Source organism: Cinclus cinclus, chromosome 1 (genome assembly GCF_963662255.1).
Source record: "Cinclus cinclus chromosome 1, bCinCin1.1, whole genome shotgun sequence".
Lineage (NCBI taxonomy): Eukaryota > Metazoa > Chordata > Aves > Passeriformes > Cinclidae > Cinclus > Cinclus cinclus.
Genome location: NC_085046.1, coordinates 64,072,831 through 64,095,608, shown reverse-complemented (window position 1 = coordinate 64,095,608; position 22,778 = coordinate 64,072,831).

Sequence of the window (22,778 nt, the reverse complement as noted above, 5' to 3'; positions counted from 1 at the left end):
GCTCTGCTATGAAGCGTGTTCATCTGAGCTGTCAGCTGGCTGGCTGCAGTGTTTGGTGCTGTTTATACAGCTCAGCCAGGGTGTCTTTATGAAACCAGTAGTGCAGTGCAACCTAGGCTGCAGCAACCAGTGGTTTTATGATGTTGTACTTATATAACGTGAAGGGTGCGTGCTGCGCATCGCACCAGGGTGCTGAGGCAAAGGCTGTGGTGAAATAAGGGGTCAGGTTCCCTCCTCTGCTACTTACTTGGGTGGTTTCAGCAGAGCGACATGGGTGTAAATGTGGTGTGATAGAGTCTGGGGCCTTTGGGGTGTGTCTGAGCGTCTGGGCTCAGAGCTGTCGCAGACAGGTCAGTGGCACTGCTGATCAGACACGGTTTGTTTGGTGGGGCTAGAGCAGTCATTTGGCTTTTCCTTCAAATGGAGAAGGGACTGAAAGTTGTTCCTCACTCAAATGTCATCAGTCTTCTTTCCTTCCTGTGCTTCAGGTGGTTGTGTTGGTGACTAAGACTAATCTTGCTTCACATAGCCCAAACAGTGTTTTGCCTTTTTATCCTTCTGTCCTGTTTTAACCATTTCCAGAGTTCTTTCTCTTGTTGTTGGCCAATTAGTTTTTCTCCTCAGTGCCTTCTCTACCAAGATTCTCCTGTGCTCAGCAGTTCTTGCTGCTGCGTATCTGACCTACTTGTACACGGCTCCCTCACTGGCTTTGTTACTGGCACAATACCTAGATTTTGTGTAGACCCTTTCTTCTGTTTGAATTCTGTGCGTGTTTCTGTGTCTAAAATGCCCTTCTGCTAAGACTGTTTCAATACCTCAGTAGTTTTCTGCAGAAATGCAAATTTGAATGTTGTTTCATCTACTTCTTTTCCTTCCTAGTTAGTCATAGCTGGATTTTGAGCTTTGCAACCCCAGTGATCTGCCTGGACAAGCCTTTCACTCCATGCAGCCTACCACTTCTCCTCATGGGAAAAGACCATTATTTCCTCTCTGAAGCTTCTCTGTGGGTGTCTGTTTCTCTGGCTGAACATTGGATTTTCAGTCTGTGTGCCCCTTCCAGTCTTCCTTGGCTTCCAGCTGCAGTGTCTCTTCAGCAGACATCTTGCTTTTCAGTAGCATACATCTGTTTGTAAAATGTTACACGCTGGCATTGTTAAAAAAACAAAAACAATGAAAAACCACAAAACCAAAACTCATTCAGTTATTTTCTCTGTACCTGAGCATGAGCCAAGAGCCATACTCTTTGGGTCATTTGCTCATAATACAATGGAGAACCTATTACTTTATTATCATACCGTGTGTTCTTCTGATCAAATGATTCTTTTACTGTATTAATTGCAATAATTCAGATTATTAATGTACATTTTAAAAAATATGGTACCATTTTCAGGTGTCATACTGGTAGGTTAAAAGTAGCAGCTTGAGCATTTTTATTTGGGCTTCTTTATCATCACTTTTTCGCATACCATGACTCTGCTCCAGTGATAAAGTTCTGTAGTAATAGGTTGTGAAATGTAAGTTAAATCAGAAAAGAATTTTTGAAAAGCACTTCATTCAGAAAAAGAAAATAAAAGTGACATAGTATGCATTTTGAGTCAGGCTCTTCAGAGAGGGAAAAATTCCTGGACTGCTATGGAGAAGTACAGGAATGGAGCAGCACCCACTGAATGAGTGAAATTCACTTCAGGTGTGAAGTGGAAATATGTAAGAAGGGTTTTTAAATTTATTTTCATGTGTGTGTGTATGAGCATGCTTTTGCCACAATCTGACTATTGGAATGATATTGTGGTTATAGTAGACTTCAAAAAACCTAAACAATTTAATAATTATTTTGGTTGATAATTCTGGAGTTGGTATGTTTTCTCAAAAATGAGGCTTTTGACTAAACAGAAAACCATCAAAAATAACTTCTATCTAGAAATTAATAACCCTTCTTGTTATAAGCAACAACAAAAAGATACAGACTCGGGGATATTAGAGGAAATTACACATTTTCCAATTTGATTTACTCAGTGAATTAAACAATTGCTTGAGTATAGTTAGTTTCACTTTTTCTGTATGTAGACAGTTTCTGGAGGTGAGAAAAACATCTGAAAAAACCCCCAACCACATGGTTATAAGATCATAAAAACTGATGCAGGGAGCTTGGAGGTATGAGTTACTACTTTTAAAGTCCTCTTCTAAAAACAAGGCTAGACTCCATATTGATGGAGTGCTTTTAAAGGCAGCGCCCTTTTAATCAGCAAGCAGGTCCTCTGTGCATCAAATAATTAAAAATAGAGCAAAGTTTCTGAACAAGGCGTCTGGCAGAAGCGTCTGTACTTCCATCTGTGCATGATTAGCAGAATGTTTCATGATATTTAAATAGCACAAGCTTTGCTCTCTTTTTTATTATTTGTTGTACTGAAGACCTGTTTGCTTGTTAAGTGGTCTTTTTTGAATAGTTACTGGCAAGGAATCAGGAAAGTGTATGAAGACATCTTGTACGCACTGCAAATGCCAAACTGTCCCTTTTTTCAGAGACGTTGCCCTTACTATTTTTTTTTTTAATTTGATTGGAGTTTTCCCACATCCCTCACTGGGTGTTTAAATTTTCCTAAGGACCAGGCTACACGGGGACTGCAGTGTTGCTGCTCACGGGTATTATTCTCAGGGCAGTGGCCCTCGGAGGTGCGGTGCTGTGTGAGTACGCACCAGGGTGCGCTTGCGGAGTACGTGTGCCGGCTCAGCTCTGCAGCTCCTGCCTCTAATCTGCTGTGCACGCTGCTCTGGAGTCTTACCCTTTCATGGGGACGTAATCAGCCAGGCAACAGCTTTCCAAGTGCTTTTGAGGCCTAAAGCTGGGACTCCTCCTTGCTGGCAGTCATTCAGCATCGGATTGTGTGCTCTTCGTCTCTGGCTAGCAACAGGGCGCTTTGCAGTTGTAGCCGCTGATTTCCCTCCATACTAGTAAAGGTTTTGTGTGTGTGTGTTTTACAAAGGCCTGTACAAGAAGGTATGGAATGAAAAGAAGCCACTGTCTGGATGCTGAGTGCATTGCTGTAGCTGGCTGAGGGCAGTTCTGTTATGTGCAGTGCCCTGTTGTTGGGAGCTGGCAGGTTGGCAGGGAGCTGAGACACTCGGATAGGCTCAGAGGTCCTTTGTGGAGAGCCAGTATTCAGTCTTAGGACAATCTGTGGTCTTGGATGGGCATGGAAAATAAGAGCTTTTGTGGTTTGTGTAAGTGGTGTTTACTCTGCAGCTGGGCTTTTTGTTGCTGGGTTTTTTTTTCTTGTTTTTGAGAAAAGCTGTGGTGTGTGATGTGTGAGTACTGACCTGGGTCGTCCCTTAACTTCAGCTAAAAACTTCAAAGAAACTGTGGTTACTACCGAGAGCAAAGCTGCTAACCTGTCAACATAAACTTAAAAACCCTGCGTGTTTGCACCTTAGAGAAAACCACTGAAACACCTCGGCTGTGAAAAAAGAGCGTGCTATAAGCCTCCACACAGAGTTCACCCCCCCTCACCTGGTTAATGCTGTGCTGCTGGTGTCCATCATGCTATTTCTCGCCCAGGTTCAGAGCAAGTTCTCCTCAGTGGGTTTATATCTTACATGGTGAAGTTGTTGAGTTTCAGGGGGGCAGTGATAGGACCACTTTGCAAATACCTACCCATCACATCATTCAGCTTCTGGTCCAGAGAAGGCTTGAAGATGAATGAGTATGTACAGACAAGTATTGGGAGGGCAAGTGAAGGAGCAAGCATGTTCCACTGTAAAAACTGAGGGCAACATATATGCCCATTCCCTTCAGCTAAACCTCTCAACTAATGCATGAAGTAGTTGCACTCACATTTTACCAACATTGCTCTTAAAAATCAGTTCCTTTAATAATGGATTTCTTCAGAAATAAGAATTGCTTCTAGAGCAGTGCAGTTTGGTAGGCTTAATATTAGCATTGTTCCAGGAGCAGGAAGGAGAGAAAAGACTTGGGTTCATTTAAAAAAGATTTATGAAGCTGTGTTGGTAGGTTGGTTAAACTATGCCAGATTTTGTGTTTTGCTCCTAGTGTTTGTTCTCAAAATCTACCATAATGCTTTTTTGGAACAGCTTCACCTTATCTTGTCAATGTGAATTAATTAACATTGGTACAAATTTCATATTGTCCAATATTGTTTTTCTGTGTCTTCTGTCATGCTCAAGGTGCTTCAAGCGCTTTTAAATAATGAGTTCAGTTGCAATAGTGCTGAGGCTCTGTAGACAAACAGCCATTCTTCTGAGTGCAAGGAGATCAGGTTCAAGGATGGTTTTTTTGATAGGAGTGGGAAGAAGGGAAGAATACTGCTTGCGATGCTAGTATTACCCCTGGTGTTTTTTCAAAAGCATTTGTGACAGGCTCCTTATTTTGGTAGACTAGATTTTGCTGTTTATTGCTAAATTTATAATTTTGAATGCACTGTAAATAAAAGAAGAATTGCAAGGCAGATATTCAGAAGCTGTTGTTCACACCTAATTGTTGTATTTCTAGCCCTGATTATTTGACATATGACATACTGCATGAAAAATCTGGTAGCCCTTGATTTCCTGAAACAAAACCAAAGCTTCCTTTTATAGCCCTGCAAAAGTACATTGTACTAAGCAGGTAAACTGGAATTCAGCCTAGGATGGTAGGATCCTGTTGATTTGTGTGTAAAATGATGGTTCTGTTAGTTGTCTGCAGATCTCCGGAGGAGAGGGAGGGCCTTGTATCACTCAAAAACAATTCCTTTTGTCTGGTTGGAGGGAAGTATGGATAGCATCCAACATACAGCCATCTTCAAGTACAAAGATTATAATGGAAAAGTTGATGACCACTTAGTATTGATATATTAGGAAGTATTTATATTACTCAGAGTTGTTGACTACTGTAGAAATGTTGTTTTAGGCCCTGTTCCCACTGGCATTCCTCCTGTTGACTTTTGGAGTGTTAGGATCAGACCCCTTTGGCTCAAATTTGGAGTGAATTAAGACTGAAAGAAGCATGCGTCTTCTGCAGCCACCCTTCAGTTTTGGAGGGGAGAATAGAGGAAATAACTGTCTTGTGCAATGGTACCAAAGTTCTTTATGGCATCATCAAGCCTTACACTGAAAATAAAGCTTTCCTTAAGCTATTTGAGATACTTCATTTTGATCTATAGCCTGAAGTGTTCCCTGCTAATGGAAGGCTCAGTGTGGTTTTTATGCTTTCCTTGTGAAGCTGTTCTTTGACAAGGAGAAAAATGAATCTAATTAACATGCACCTTTCTGTATGTGGATTATTATGCATTCATTATTTTAAGTTGGTGTTATTATATGAAAGTTTCTCAAGAACTTTGGCAATTTGGTAGGAGTGACAGTTCAGTGCATTCTCAGCTGTACAGCTCTAAAATATGTTGCTTTTGAAGACACCTGCATGTTGCAGTAAAAATACCTCTTATAGCCAAAGAAGCATGACCACAGTCTAGGTAATTATAAAAGAAAGAGATTCAACTAAGTACTGAAACAGGGGGGAAAAAAAGGCAAATTTTTTTAAGAGCAGTAGAAATGGTGAAAGACAGAATTACTATTCTGTAAATATTTTAAAAAAGCCCTCCAAAGCCCACAAAGCTCAAGGGTTCACTATATGTAAATGTCACTATGAGTTAGGGAATATATGTCTGAAATACTAAATACTATAAATTTAATTGATATTCAGGGCTCCGATGTACTCCAGAAAAAGAAGAAATGTGCAGCTTTGCTAGAAACAGAAGACAATTTGGGGAAATGCAGAAGTACTACTTGAAAAGCTGAACACTACATTTCTATGTAAAATGTCATATGACTAATATAAGTGCTGTTCTGTCCCAGATACGGCTGCAGAAATTAAAGCAGGTAGCAAAAACTTACTGTTTCATATTTCATAGATAATAATTGTTCTGAATGCTTTAAATAATACAGGAAATGTAGTGTGACAAACTTGACATTTGAATATTAATAGTGATACTGAAACAGTTCACCACAAAGAATGCCAGGGCTGCAGGATGAAGGATAGCATTTTGATCAGATAAAGACAGAAAAGTTATAAAGACCTTCATATACATTGAAAAAATGACCTTGTCAAAACTGTGACAAAATTACCTTTCAGAATTAGACATTTTATATCCTGTTTTGGTAATATATTTGCAGGGAAAGTTGGAGGCAAAGAGATGTCTTTGCTATTTCTGTTTTCCCCCTTCCTTCCCCATTTGCAGCATGATGAAGACTATTTGAAATAAGGTTAAGAGGACAGGGCTGCGAAGTGTTTTGGATTCACTTGTACAAATACATGAGTGAATGTGGGCTCAAGAAAAGACACATGGGCATGTATGCTCTTTAGTGACCAGTCTCAAACCTGCTTGAGATGCAATAACTTATAAGTAATTCTCTGTAAAGTTGAGATTTGGCAACAGGTTACTTTATTAAAGAAAGATCTTTCTTTTCTAAACATAAAATAGTGCTGACAATCCCTTTTTTTAACAGGCAAGCTTGCTCTCCCACATCTGTGTGCACATGACTGTGTGCACAATTAGTTTCTATCGATTTCTTATGGCTTGCTCGATTTTTGCAGTTATGTGTGGTGAGACCAAGAGAATACAGTCCTTCATGTACAAGTAAGTTTCAGCCTGTACATGATGGAGGCCAAGGACTGTGTCCTCACTGCATTCACAACATGCCTCAAAGAGGATACAAAATAAAGACTGGTGAAAAAGATTGGTGAAAAGCTGATGATATTGTTCAAGCATTAAGAGGCCAGCCCAAGCCAAGCCTATGGTAGGAATGGGAATGTTTCTGTTCTGTTGCTCTCTGCAGTGCAGTGCTGGTGTGAATGTGTCACACTGTTGATAAATCTCTTAGTGGCTTTTGGCAGCTGTTATATAGATGATTTGGTAAGTCACATAGATGGTTGTGTACTGATAGGCACATTGCTTTCCAAAATCCCTTGTCAGTGGAGTATGGCTTTTTGGCTTTCTACTGGTAGTATAAGTTGCACCAGTTTGATTTTAGCTGTTCGGCTATATGCAAACAAGTTAAAGCTGTTTTATTTTTTAGGACAGGAAGGAAAAAAGTTTGTCAGCTTCCCTTCTGAAAGTGTTTTTGGTAGCTGTGACCACTTTTTCCCTTCAAAAATATATCTTGTGCTTTTAGATGCTCTCATTTTCAGATGTGATTAATGATAATTTTTATCTTTAGAATGCAAATGGAATTTTTAGCATACTACTGCACTGTGTAATGCTTCTTTCTGCACAAACTGCTTAGCAGACAAATTAAAAAGACAGGTATACGTTTAAAAACCAACCAACCCAAGGCAGGGTACGCTTTGCCTTCTGAAATATTTCCATACTTATAGTTGTAGGTGCTGCGACATATTTACGTGGAAGTGGCACCATTCTGCTTTGCCAAGTGTAAGCAGCTCCCTTTAGCTGTGTGTTGCCACTGTAGGCAGGAGGAAATGTTGGGCAGTTTGCTGGAATGATGGCAAAGCCTTAGTGTTTCAGTGGGGGTAACCTACATGTCAGCAACCCCTCTGAGGTACCTTTTGCAGGGGACTGTTGGGGAATCACAGATCCCTGATAGTTGTTGGCATTCCTGTAAAAAGGGTGGAACAACAACACTTACATTAAGAAATGCAAATCCCCAGTTGCCATGTACAAAGCAGGCAGATTCCTGACCCCTTGGTGATGCCAGTGGCATTTTAGCTTGCCCTGTGAGTTGTTAAATTCCTTAGGCACAATCTCATTTCCACAAAGGAGACCTGGACTAAGATAGTAATGCTTGGAGATTTTACTCTCCAGGGCTGTGCAGTTTGTAAGGTGATTCACAGCATATACAGAGGGAATGGAAATGTTGTCTTGGAAGCATTCCAGTGTTATTTTGAAGTCATTTTTCCCAGGCACAAATGCTGGTGATTGTATGGGAGCCTCTAGAGCTAGAGTGGAAGGTGAACCTCCTACACCTTAGGTTAGGCTGTAACTAGTAAATGACATTTTATTCTGGCTAGCTATTCACCTGACTATTCAGACCTTTGTTCTAAATAAAAACCAAGAAAATAAAATGTTTCTAAGACTTTGGCTTGTTACAGGATGGGTTTCTGCTGCAGATGATTATATAGATCTATTTTACTGCCTGTTCCCCATTCCAAAATTTAGAAGTGTCTTGATTTTGAACTACCCAGAAACACAGCCCAAAATGGCAGTAACCATACTGAAACAAAGGACATTTTTTACATCCTGTATTTCCTCTATTTCTTCAACTGCTTCTCAAGAGTATCATCTATTTCTACTGCCAGTGGTACAACAATAGGCTAAATTAATTTAAAAAAATATTTGTAGTATAGTTGCTCAAAGGAACATAGAAGTAAATCGTTAAGATAACTCTTCTGATTTAGTGTCTGAACCTGCTTCCTTGATGTTAGTGCAAATTAGTGAAATTAGGATCATATCTTTAAAGAAATAAGAACAATAAAAAACCCATAAACCCCAAGAGTTGTATGTTTGAGCTGACCAACATAAAAATGTGACTGAAAAATTGTGACATAAGCCTGAATGTCAGCTAATTGTCATAGTGAATGGAATAATCTTCCATGGAGCTGTGAGTGGACAACGAGTTATTTTTCCTTGGGACCCTATTAATCTGTAGATTATTGACAGACTGGTAACTTGGTAACTGCTCCAAAACATGCCACATAGAACATGCTTTTTGTGCTGTTGTTTAAACTGCATTCTAAGGTAACTGGGGATAGAGGTAGTCTAAAAAAAAACAAAAACAAACCAAAACATTTTGCACTGTGGTATTTGCTAGAAATATGGTATATGGCCAAGATGTGCAGTAGATATTCAAATTCAGTATGCTGCAGAATTTGTGAATTCTTATGTTAAAATACTTGTCATTTCTAGAAATACCCTGAAGTGTAACTGTGCACAACCTTCCTCTTCTAAATAATTATTAAATATTTGCTTTCAAAGCCAAATCTTTAGCCATTTGGAGCATGACTTTCATAGCTAGTGATGTTAAAATCTTATAGTCAGGACTGTCACTCAGAATTTTTGTTTTTACCATTTTTGCTTTTGGTTAATATGTATGAAGTACTAAAGCCTGTACCCCCTCGAGTGCAGTTCATTACCCTGCCTTTTGGAAAAAATTGAGAAACATCTAGGAAGAGATGTGGGCAGGACCAGAGAGCCTCATGCAGTTCAATCCTGAGATAATTTCTCCTGGTATCACTTGGCTAAGGAGAGATAAACTGCTCATGCCCCTGGTCAGAACTATGTAGTTACATATAAACCCTTGGGAATAGGGGTTTCAAAGCTGGAAGATGTCCTTCGTGGGGGGATATTTTGGAGCCTCTGGGAGTGGATCATGGGAGTGCTGTGGCTCTTTCATCTCCAACTGTGAAAACTAGGGTCTCACCTGCCTGTGTGCTGTTCAGAGATGGGGAACTGCCTGGGTGCAGGTGACCAGATTGTAATTTTTCCCATGGAAAATTTAAGAGGCTGCTCCTCATGGGATTTTTGCTGCTGCTCTGTGCTGCTGCAGGGCCAGGTTTATTCCTGAGAGCGTATGCTTGTGGGTGCTCCATGCCAGTGGTGCAGATGAGGTATGGGGTCAAAAGATGAATGAGGAATGTGGGGGCTGCCTGTGAACCTGCTCACCTTTTGCACAGTTTCAGGAGACCTGGAAAATGAGGCAATTAATTGTTAAGCCTGGAGTTTGTTTAAGTACAACTCAAATGTTGAATAATGTCTATTACCTAAATTTTTCTATCCTTTTGGAACATTGACCCTTAGTCATAACTGGATATGAAAATGTTGCATCGCATGTGCGTAAAGGTGGGAATGTTCCCACAGGCTGCTGCCGCCCTCGTTGGAGGCTGTGAGCAGCAGAGTGTTGATTTGCAATGTAATGGTGGTTTTTAGTTTGTACTCTGACTATGGTCTGTGAACCTGTTGGCTTGGAGCCTGCCTCTAAAGAGCAGGTACTCAGGAAAACAAAGCTGGCTGTCAGCTGGTGCAATCATTCTATGGTGGGCTTCGATTTTATTGGGAAAACCTTAGAGGCCTTGCAAGTGGGAGAAGACTGAAAGCTTGCTTGGCCTTTCTGCAGGTGAAGAGGGGTCATAAAAGTTATCTTTTTGGTATGCCAGTTGTTTTTTAGAATATTAATTAAACAGTTTCATTTTTGTGCCATTTTCCCTGTCCATTTTGAGTTAATTAGCACCTCTGTCTTTCTCTTTGACTATATGTGCAGTTGTTGATACTCAAAATCCTTTATTCATCTAATAAAGTAGTTAAATGAGCTGACTTTGAAAATAACAGTAGGATAGTTAAGTGAATATATATAAAATAATGTTTAACAGAGAGCATCTTTGATAAAGTTACCAGATATTCTGTGAGCAGTGTCATAGTTACGGCTATTTTCAGAGAACTTGAAAGCCTGCTGGAGAAGTCATCCTTTGGAGTAAAATGTTTTCTGCTTGTTTCTGTTATGAAAGGGAATAAAGTGTTACTGTTGGTACTTGCTGGTACATTCATTTCTCATACTTTGTAGTAAATGATAGTACTCCCCTTCCTATTTTTGAGACACTGAAGCATGGAAGTGAAAAATGTCTCATTTCCTTATTTAGATATAGGCAAATAATCCTTTTTTTTTGCTCCTTTTCTTGCACTCTTTCTGACTGCTCTTTAAAAATTCCTCTGCACCCTTGGTAGATGGGCCTGAAACAGGAGAAACCATTCCTAAAAGTTCAGCCTGGTTCATATCTGAGTGTGCTGCCTCTCTTGCTTCATTGCAAATCCACAACAACCCACTGGTGTGATAACATGGAATGAGCAGTCATCCATACCTTTGCTTCATTTTGAGCAGTCAGGCTGGCAAGAGTGGAAAATGTTCCTCAGCAGCAGGTTTGGTGCTTAGGAAACCTGATTTTGGAGTAAATTCTTGCTCAGATGGGGACAGCCTTGCTCCTGCCCTGTGCCATTGGTGCTGTGGTGCAGGGTGACAGAGGGGGAGCAGCAGGCCATGCCAGGCTGGGGTACCCCTGCAAATGTGCCTTGCCCACACGTGGTTGCAGAGAGGGGCCCTAAGGGGAGGTTTGCTCAGACAGAGCTCTTCTGGCTGGCATTCATGGGAACCTTGCTGGAGTTCAGCTGAACAGTATAATTAGTATCATTTTAGCCCCCAGTCAGCTGTATTAGGTGCCAGGAACTGCTTCTCCTTGCATAACTTATTAGAAAAGCTATTTTACTTTCCTACACGTATGCCTTATATGGAAGAACAGGCGGTGTGGCATTTTGTCAGGAGACTGCATGAACTGTATTTTCCAGTGTCACAACTGGCAACTGTGAAATCTGCATCAAAATGCTTGTCCCAGGCATCCTTTAGGCCAGCTAGGGGAAAGTACTGCTGGGTGTGTAGGGTGCCCATACCTGAGCTCCGGCTCCGGGCAGATGCCTACTCTGGTCCTCACTGGTGTCAAGGGAGTTAGTGGTTGAACGAGGGAAGCTGATCTGGGCAATCTTCCAGTCTGAAGGATGTGAGGCAGAAACGGATGGGAGGAACTGTAAGTGATATGAGTGAAGCAGTAGGCTAGGAGAAGAAGGGTCCAGTAAAATCAAGTAATTAAATGCATCCATAAAACTGCAGGACCTAAAGTTCGAAACAGTAGCTCTATGCTTACATGCCTGGCACAACTTTCATTTCTAATTTGTCTGCTTCCTTCAGGCTTCCTCTTGCCATAGAGGTGGCCTGTATGCTCACTGTCTGCAGCTGGAGAGTCCCTAGTCTGCTCATGCCCAGTGGGTGATGGAGGACCACAGGGAGATAAGAGTTTTCCCTGTAGCAGTCATTGCTCTTGGGTGGGTGTGCTTGGCTGGTTTTCCAGATCATAGACTTCAGGCAGTAAGGCATTAGAAATATTACAGTCTATTAAATGTACTGTGGAGTATTTGGCTGCACTAACTGCTGCTTTTAATAGAGTTCAGATCTGACATTTTTGGGACTGAGAGGGCTTGGATGTAAACTTTGTTAAATTGGTTTTGAAAAAGGAAGTTCTTTCATGCTTTGAAGGGAAAAAATATGAAGACAGAACTGCAACTCTCTTCCTTAAATCAAAGTTTTCTGCCTGAAACGGGAACAGCTCAGCAGAACAGTTTAAGTAAACATGGCCATAACTGCTTATCTGAGACATTGGCATCCTCTCTTCTTACTGTGTTACTTTTTTGTGGTATCCTGGCGTCTCTCAGTCACTGATGTATTTGTTCTCACAGCACCTCCTTTGTAGGCATATACTTTTGTGTCCATTTGATAGTTGCCACCAAGATTTGAGGCTTTATCTGAAGAGCTTGCTCCAGGAGTGTATATTTTCTGCACCTTTGGAATTGCTGTCTGAACAGTCCTTCCTGCTTCCAGCTCTGAATTTCTCTGTCTCTGTTGTGGCTTCTTTATTTATTAAGCAGGGGAAAAAACAGAGGCAACTGTTTCTGAGTCATCCCAAGTCAGTGTTCGGCCCAGGACAGGATAAAATCTAGGCCAGTGGTGGCTGATGTACAGTTGTAGCCTGTGTACAGTTGTAGCCTGTGTCGGGGGTCAGTGAATGTAGTATAAACACTGGGAGATTGGCTGAAAATCATGGATGTATGTGTTAAGTGCAAGGAATTAAGTACCTCTAAAGCTGGTGCCTGAGTGTGGGGCACTTCTAATGATTCTTCTCTGAGGAAAAATGCACCTTATTGCGAGAATGGCTTACTATTATCTAAGATTACAGCTTGGGTGGTTTTTGTCTGTGTGTGTATAATGTAGGCTCACACTGCATCTTTTGTCCAGGAAGCATTGCCACATGCAAGTAACTTCTGTGCACTTCAAGTTCTTCCACTGTACCATTGCTTGGAACTTAATTATTAAAATTAATATTTAAGTTAATGCTTTCCTCTTAAGACCAGCTTCTAAAGAAACAAATTTGTTTTAATTTGTACATTAACAACAAGAAGAATGTTTTAGCCACAGAACTGTAATTTATTTGATAGGTCTAGTAAAGTAAAAAACTCAGTGATGTTTCATAGAGCACTTCTGTGTGTTCTGTAATATCTTCAAAGTAACGGAAGAATAAGAAATAAGACAGGAAAGATGCTTTTTAGTTTTTCATGGGAGTGAATGTGTCTGTACATTTTGAGGCTCTAACATATGTTATTCCTCATTTTGGTTACATTATGAGGAATAAAATCAATTAAAAGAAGAAAAATAGAAAAAGAAGACTGTGTCTCTTGCTCAGTTTTGCTGTGATTCAGATAACAGCGCATCAGGTCATGGGAAGTGATGTCAGCTATATTTTCAGTTACAGTTTAAAAAAAAGATATTTTGTCATGAAACAGTGTGCAAAGTTTTAAAGCTAGTACACATGCAGATGTAAGTATATTGCCCTGCCAATGCCAGTCTAGTACATAAAGAGCTTCACAACTGTTTGGATCTGTTCTTCTTTCATAATGGGCTGCAACTTGTTTACTAATGCTTGAAAGCATGTACACATCAAATAAATCTCTGGTATTTGGGCCATAGTGTACCAGCATTATGCAAAGGGAAGATTAACCACACTCAATATTAAGCTACGATCCACTTCATTCTTGATTCCTCACCATAGTAAATCAACCAAACCATCAAAGAACAGAATTAGTGGAAGGGTTCCTCAGACAATAGATTTATTTCCATGTTTATTTGTATTATTGTTAAGTAAAGGGAAATCAGCAGAGTAAAATTCTGTCTGGGGCTCAGGGCATTATAAATTAATCAAAAGACATGAAGTGAACTTTTGGGTGTGGAAAACCAGCACCAGATGCAAATGCTACACAGCTGCATCGTATGGTACGATGTGTGTATGGTGTTGCTGCAACAGCTGAGAGGCAACACGCCTGCTTTGACTGCTGCTGCTCTTAATAGTCTTTAGCAAGCAGTGTATTGGCAAATCTGACACAGAGTGAATTTGCAACATTGACTCGAAAGACTTTCCTAACATGAAGCATCTTTAGTGCATATCATTTTAGCTCTTTCCTGTTTTTACTTTGCTCTCTTTCAGTGAAAAGGTCAAGAAAAGCAGTAGCTCAGTGGCTGAATTTTTCTGAAGTGCTTTAAAGCAGGGAAAAAGTGGGGAAACCCCTTAAAGTGGTGTCTTATTCAGTAAGTTAAACCTTTTTTTCTTCAGTTAATTAATGTATTTATTTTAATTTTTTAAATCCTATGTATCAATAATTATAGTGACTTATCAGGTGTCCTCATGCAGGTGCGGAGCTCCTCATCCCCACCTTGGCTTTCCCCCTCCCCCAGAAGTGGTCTTTGCCAAATGAAACCTATCAGCCCACTTTGGCAGATATGGAAGGGCACAACTGACTCAAACCCTACCATAACATGACTGTCCCCCTGCCCCAGCTGGGGCTGGTTGCTGCATTCCTGTTCAGAGATCTGCACTATCGAGTGTGTCTCTTTCTTTGGTACTTGCCCTGCACATGTGTGTGAGTGCACCCACACACTTCAGCAGTGCCTCCCTCTGGCTTTGTACTAAGAAAACCATCCAGCTGCATTAATGAGAGATTTTTCAGAGAAAATGGGACCAAACTAAACCAGAACGGGAACTTTTTGGGCTTTTTGTCTATGGCAATAACATAGGTACATTTGACGTTACTACCATTATCACTGTAAGAAGAGAGAGGGTTCTGTTAATTTCTTCACAGTAACAGATAGGAGGCACTCAGGAAAAATTTCTTTAATGTAACTAGAGGTTCAGTTGGTGCTGCTGCCTTACGTTGATTCCAGTAGAAGATCAGAGCCATAAAAAGTTTAGTGCTGAATATTCAAATTTAATTTGTTGCATCAATGTAGAATGGCTTATAAGTTTAACTACCCTTTTAGAGTGCTAAGTACTTCCAGCTGAGGCCAGAGGGACTTTCAGCTGGTCAGCAGTTCTTGTGATTTGGCCTGATACTACTTACTATCATTTTCTTGCACACCTGATAATTCTGCATTTTTTTTTTGCAGGTATGAATTTCTTTGCTCACATCCTTTTATGCCTCATTTGCTAACTCTTCTGTTCTGGAAAATTGGCAGGATGACAGCAAGCAACTCCCTCACCCTTTTGTGTTAGGACTAATCCTCAGGTTTCTTTCTGATGCGTCTCCAGAAATATGTATTCAGCTGAAGCTGAATGCTGATTTGATTTGCAATACTAAAATGCGAACAGTGCAGATCACGTTCTGTCTCTTAAAAAAAAAATCACGGTAGAGGTGTATGTGAACAGTTTCAGAGTTTTAAACTCAGTCACGTAAAATAAATTTCTAAAATACAGATGTACTTTGGCACATGCCAAAGTACAATGCTGAATCTGGATGTTTGTCTTTGTTTTGTAAACTTAGAACTTTACAATTAGCAATTAGATTACCAATCATTTGATAGGTTATGGTATTTGGTGCTCTGAACTGTGCTTTGGCATGACAGACAGATTTTTATTTTGATTTCAAATTATATGGCTTGTTTTTACTTCTTTTTTTTTCTTACCATATGATGTAATTAAAGTTTCGTTGCAGTGACTGGCAGTTGCTTTATTTGATACCTGTTTATATAGACATTTATTCATTACTTTTTTGGTGTACTGATATTTGTCAGAAGAGAATGGTATTATTTCTTTTGTCAATGAAAATGAGGCTATAAATTACTGTAATTTTGGGATACATTTCTGGTATCAGCAAACAGTATTCCCTTGGTGAGTTTTCTGCTGTGGAAAACTAGGTTATGCATAATATATTTTAGAAAAGACCTGTATTCCTCTGAAGAGGAATGGCATTGTGCTACTCCTGGAAACAGAAGAATCTAAATGTATGTATAGTCTTATTCAAAGTATGGAAGCATCTGCAGTGTTGTTCCTCCTTGTTCACAGGGGGGACTGGAAATGATTGGTTCTGGGTCCTGCTTGTGATTTTACTTATTTTTTAACACCTCTTTTGTAGGACATGGAGTGAAGGGTTCAGCTTTGAGCACCTTGGTGCAGTCACATGCCAGGTTCTTCTCGGAGCCACCCTGTGCCTGCCACTGGTGCAGGGGTGTTAGGTGCCAAGGTGACGATACCCACAGTCACCAAAGATCAAGCAAAAGTCAGACAGATGTGTGACTTTGTATTTTACTGACAAGCACAGAAGGATTTTGCGAAATTATGACTCGAGTAAGCTGTGGGAGTAGGGAGGATATGATGTATTCTTCCCTACTAGAATCATCGTGTTAACACTCTTGGCACCATTGCTGAACTCCACAGTAACTCATGGTGCACATTTTAAAAACGCACCGAACAGCAAACACTGTTTAATTCTGTGTTCTGTTATGCAACAGAGCACGATTGCCTCGGCAAAGCACATCTGCATTGCGAGAGTAAACTCTCCTGGGAAGCAAGTGCATCTTCCACAGAAGTAGGAGTGAGGCGTGGGCTGGGCATTGCTGTTTTGGCAAGCAGAGGGAGCCAGTGTTGGAAAGCTGCCTCACCTTTCACTTTCCATGGAACTTACCCTTTCTCCCTGTTTCAGGCACCAGCCACTGCCACTTGCTTCTCCTGGTGGTGACATAGGGCTGGGGATCTTTTCACTGGTTGGTTAAAGCATTTATCAGGGTTTTGGGAATCATGGTCTTTGCTATCTGTCTGGTTTGTGATCCTTGAGCAGAACAGGCTGTTAGGGAGCAGTAAAGGATGCAATTTGGAAAAACATCTAGAAGAGCTAAGAAAACATTTTGTTTTTTCTAAAAAAACCCAAACAAAACCACACCTATGTGATAGTATCTCCTTTAACTGCTTGGCAGCAGTTGATGGAAGGCACAAAATTCCTGTAATTTTTATATTGTGTTTCAGTTTGCTTCTTCCAAGTCTCTTGCTGGAAGCAAAGTGAAGCTCCTGCTGTCTCAGTTCTGCTGAAGTTCTTCCTGTCATGCTAAGCTTGGCTATCAACCCTCGTTTTTCTCCTATCAGCATGCATTACATTTTTATGGAAGTGTTTAGCAAAGACTTTCCAACAGTGCCTATGACAGTGTAATTGGACCCCTCTGTCTGACTGAAATTACTCCTCTTTAATGGGGGGCTCTGGCTGCTTTCTAACACAGCTTTGAGGCAGGCTGGATGTCTAGTTAGCTGGTCTGTAATGTGGGTGCACAGCATTTCACCAGGCACCACTCAAAGTAGTTACTCATGGTTTGCTGTTAAACTGCAAGACTGGAGTGAGTGAGATTCCCCAGGGGTCTGTCCTGACTTTGGGAATACTCACTGTTTTCATTATTGAAATGATTGATGGAGCAGAGAGAGCAGTTGTTAAATTTGCATCAGATAAGAAGTGTGAAGGGGGACTGCAGGCTCCTTGGAAGGCAGGATTAAAGTTTTAAGATGCCCTGGCTAACAGGAGGAATAGTCAGGGGAAAAACCCTGAAAAACAGTCAGGATACAATCGTAAAAGTTCTATAGAGAGATAGAAATATTCAGAAGCATGAGACAGAATGGGGCTGGCTCAGTAGTGGTTCTACAGAAGGTCTGTGAGCTGGTCTTGGGCTGTGTTGGAGTAGCAGTTTGTCCTGGTTTCGTTGAGTAGGGTGGTAAAAATAATCACAGCTGGTTCCCAGACCGGCAGAGAAAACCAGCGTGTGACATGTCCTCCTCTCTTCCCTGGCACCTGGGCTGCCAGTGGTCTGCTGAGTGGACAGCTTTTCTTTTGTTCTCCTGCCTGCTTCAGTTCTGACCCTGGAGCTGATGACCATGCCTGTAGGGATGTGTCCAAGCTCAAATCCTCCCAGGCCTGGTCCATGTGCACAGGACAGCGCATCTGAGAGGGAAAGGGGTTGCAGACCTGAGACCATAGGTGTCATGCAGTCACCCATCCACGTTCCTCAAAAAAAGCACTGTTTTAGGATGTGTAAAGAAAAGGCACAAAATAACCCCTCCACTCCATTCGGTGTTTGAAATGGCTTAACATCTAGTTTGGGGCACAACACAAGCAAGAACCAGCTGGAAGGTGTCCAGGGAGAAGGCAGGAAAAATGATGAAACATTTGGAAAACATGACCTGGGAAAGAAGATGAAAGAATGGGGATTGTTTAGGCTACAGGGGACAAGGCCAGTAACAGACATGATAGCAGTGTTCAAGTATGTGGAAGGTTCCTACAGGGAGGAGGGGAATAAACTCTATTGCTTGACTGCTTGTGGTTAGGTCTAAAAGAAATGGGCTCAATACGAAGGTGACAAGACTTAGGTAAACATTTAAGAAAGCTTTGAAATTAAAAGGGTATTTTGGTCCTGCAGTTATTTGGCTTTGAGAAAGTGTGGAAGCATCATCACTGGAGGTTTTTATAAAACAGACAGACCTCCTACGGGAATATTTTGGGCATTGCTTTGGGAAAGGAGGTGGAATACATGCTTCTGAAGGTTGTTTCCTAGGAAATAATGAAGATTTTTTTTTTATTATTCTGTGAACTTAGGTAATTAGATAATCTAATAACCTAGCAAATAACTCGAGAGATAGTGGCAATTCATTATTGCAACATACCAGTGGTAAATAGACAGTTGATTTATGTACAAAACCCAATGACGATGATACCCTCTGCTCTCTGTTCTAGTTGTTTAAAAAAAAAATCTGAGTAAGCTAATTTTACTGAAGCGTTTCAAAAGGCTGTTCCTGTAAATATCTTACTCTATACAGAAATAGAGGAAGTGATGTTGGTTGACTTTGCTTATTGAAATATTGTGCACACACTGTTAGTACCTGTTATAGATTACATAGCATGGCCATAGTATATCCAGCGGTATACTCTATGAGGCATGGGAGTTAAACTGGAGCAAGATGTGTTTTTAGTCTGTGCACTTGTGTGCTGCTTTTATGTGGAGTAGGGAGCAGGCTGAGAAGAAATAAGCTTTAATTACCTCATTGTTATCTATACACAAGTTACTCTCCATTGTCTTATTACATTAAGTGCCTTGAGAAATGCCTTGTGGTGTCCCCATGGATACTTTCCTCCTCTTTTCTTCACTGTAGGATCCCTTCTATGACTTTGAAAGTTCCTGCAGGTCCCCTGAAGTTTTTCAACTCCATTTCTGCTTTAGAACAAAAATGTACTTTTCTTTTGGAAATACAGTTGCCCCTGTTCTTGTCACTATGCATGACAGGGAAGGGGAAGTCTCATATGGTGCTGTGATGTATGAGAACAAGCTGGGTGATGGAGTTGCTACAGGACACCCTTAGGAGAGTTCCCTGAGTTGGGAGGGCCAGTTTGCAGCCAGGCTCCTTGTGTCCTGCTCACTGTAGCCTCTGGCTTGACAGCCCCGAGGGATGTTTTGTCACCTTCATCCTGGGCCTAGGAGTGCTGGCAGAGGATGGTGCAGAGTCACCATGTGCCCAGCATGGATTTAGCAAGGCTTATCATAATCCTGGCAGTATCCACGCTATAACCCCGAGCAGTCAGACATCACCGTGCGTTCGTGTCCCTGGCCCTGCAGCTCTGGCCTCGCAGCGCTGTGCGTATGCCAGGAGACCTGCTGCTGAGCTGCTCCTGGTGATCCTGCACCTGGAACAGCTGTCCTGAGCACTCAAGAATTGCTACTCATTACCTCTTTGCTAGAGCTTCCTCTTCCTAGTCTGCTGCTATGCAGGTCTGTGTCCTGCTCGAGCATAGTAACAAAAAAAAATGAGGACACGTATTCACACGTGCACATATGTGCATGTATTTTAGTCTCTTGCCTTTTTAAATATGGAATAGTAGTGTGCGCTTGTCTCTGTCCCAGTGTATTTGCTTTGCATCAGAAAACTTAATGTTCTTCATGATCTTAAGTGTCCCATCTCATAAGAAATAAATCAGCACTGCTCTTCCTGTGGAGGTTCTTCAGGGGATTAAAATTGCGGATTTCAATTGTGACTAAAATCAGCAATCAGGAGAACTTTACACAAATCACCAGCTTATAAATCTTGCTTTGCATTTACTCGTTTTAGTTATAGTCCTTAAGAGAATACTTTCAGTACTTGAAACAATTTCGTATTTTTTAAACTTGTTCTACATTGTATTTCTACAGATGCTCTATCACTAATCTGCTCCAACATAGATTTCTCTGGGCCTCTAATTTTTTTATTTTCTTTTTAATCAATAGTGTACTTTCTGTTCACTGTTGACTAGATCGGATTTTTTTCATGCAATTTGTACCACGTTATACTCACACTGAAATAAATGTTCAGCAAAAATGCCCAAAAAGGAGATTCTGAAATATTTCTGTCATGCAACTAAATGCTCCCTTAAAATAGGAACTGAAAAATAGGAGAGGAGAAGGGAAAAAAAATCAACTTGTTTTGCATTAAAATTAAGTAATTTTTAAAAGGAACAATGAATTGTAGTTATTCAGTCAAATCTGTTTTTTTGGGTCACAGTATCTTAGATAAGGGTTTTGGGAAACATAGATCTTGAACTCCTGCATATTGCTTCTGTTAGGAAATTATTTTAACTCCTATTTTCTTACATATCCAACTTCCAGCTTCTTTATTTTATTTGAACCAGCTATATAACTCTGCCTGCTAAATGCACTGACATGACAGATACCCTCTCTGGCCTGGCAGAAGACTGCTGCTGCAGGCTGTCTGACAGGCCTGGTTTAAGAAGTGTAGTCAGTAACTGATAGCAGTTTTGGGGTTTGATTTTCTTTGTGACTTCAGCAGGGAACACAGCCTTCTCTAAATGTTGCTCAAACAGCAACCCTGAATTTGAACAGTTTCAATAGATATGTTTTAAGGTAATGTACATTGTCATAACCTAGTTTAGAATGTGTCTTAATTTACATACATAGGTGCATGAGAAGGAAATCACTTAATATATTAAGTGATTGTGCCTGTATGCAGAAGGTGGTGACCCATCTCCTGTGGCCAGAAGGGGAGAAGAGGGTTGCGAACAGACTGTGGAGAAGAACAGAGCTTAAGGTTTTGCTGTTGTGTTCCCAGTCTCATTCTTGGATCTTGCAAGTGACTCTGTCTTTCGGATTCCTCCAGCTGTAAATGAGGAACTGAGACTGAGGACTGTTGAGAGATTTTAGGAGTAAAGTTAGTAATTTTGTTTTCTCATACACTACATAATCTCTTACAGTAAAAAGGCACTGATGGCTGTTGATCTAGGCAGCAGCAAGCTCAAGGCACATGTGGATCAAGTGTGGTAACACTGATCACTTGTGGAGACTGGCAGTTTTCTTCTTGGAGAGCTTTGCAAACATGAGCTGGAAGGAAAGATACAGGGAAAACTAATTTTCTTTCTCTAGGGTGTATAGAAAAGCCAGTTCTTGGAAACTGGGGAAGGAATCAATGATGTGCTGAGATAAATCTTCAGAGATGGGCATGTCTGGAGTATTGGGTGATTGCCCCTCTTCCATCTCCCTTAGCCATGACTTTGTACATTCTTTCCAGCATTGCTCCTGGTCAGAGTTCACACATGGGAAGAAATTGCTGCTCCTGGCATGTACTGTGCTGGTTAACTCTTAGTGTCATAAGCTCTGTGCTCCCTCACTTTTACCTTTCCCTTCTCCTCTCCTAGCTTGATGACCATCTTGAGCTGCCTCTGATGCAGGGTGTCACCTTTGCCTAACCTGTGTCTTAGAGCTCAGCTTAGAGAGATGAGTGCATCCGATGGGCCCTTTTGAAAGGTGATGCTCAGAAGTGTGTGTATTGCCAGGGGCTGTGGCTGGGAGATGTGGAACCTTTTTGCAGAACTAGCAGTCATGGTTTGTCATCCATTTGTCACTGTTTAGCAGTTTCTGCACTGGGGGTCTGAGAGCCCTGTGGTTGGAGTTATGTAGGTGCAGCACTGTCTCCAGGCTGAGGTCAAGGGAGTCCTCACTGAGTCTGCATCTGGGTTCTGATCACAGTTTGTCACTAATTGTGTTCAGGTCAGTCAACACTGTATGTCTACATGCAAATTGCACAGTGATTTCAGGAATCACCTGCAGAAGAAATAGAAGCACTTGCATCATGTGTTCAAAGAAAATCAGTAAGTGTGAAACCCAGTAGTAAAATGATCATGAGGGTTTTTCTGCATGGCTAAAACCCTTCAAGGGGTAATGGAAAGATTAGACTGGGGAAAAAATAATTGTGCATCAGCTTCCATGAATCCTGTGTATTTATCTTCTGGTGATTTTTGTTTTGTTTTGGGGGTTTTTTAATGTGTTTATTTTTTGTTTTTTTTTTAAATTTAAACAGCTTGCTAGTGGGTGCTATAATCAGGAATATGTTTCTTTGTAGACTTACAAGGGGAAGGCCAACACAGCAATTTGTGGTTGCAGATTGATTCACTGGCTGCTACAGCCTCCGAATGGTGGGCAGGGCAGGGTGGATTCCAGGAGCGGACACTTCACTGAAGGCAGCTGAGGGGGACCTTCTGTGAGTGAGTAACAAAAGGAGCTCCACTCCATGCAGGCCAGAAAATATCAGCTAATGAGACCTCTAAGATGAAACGAAAACTAACTTGACTGTTTTTAATACAGGCTGACCACCTTCCCCCTTCACTAACGTTCCTGATGACTGTAGGGGAGCAGTTTCTCTACCTACATCTTGGAATACACACACTTGGGTTAGAAAAGTGCATGACCAAAGTGCAGAGCCAAGCTCTGCTGTCTGTGGGGCTGCAATGAGTCTTGGCTCTCAGTCCAGCTTTATTTTAGACAAGCCCTTGCTGTCGTTATATTTGTAAAGCTGCATTCGAAAGCAAGGGCTTGTGTAAAGAAGGAAAGCACAACACTTTCCT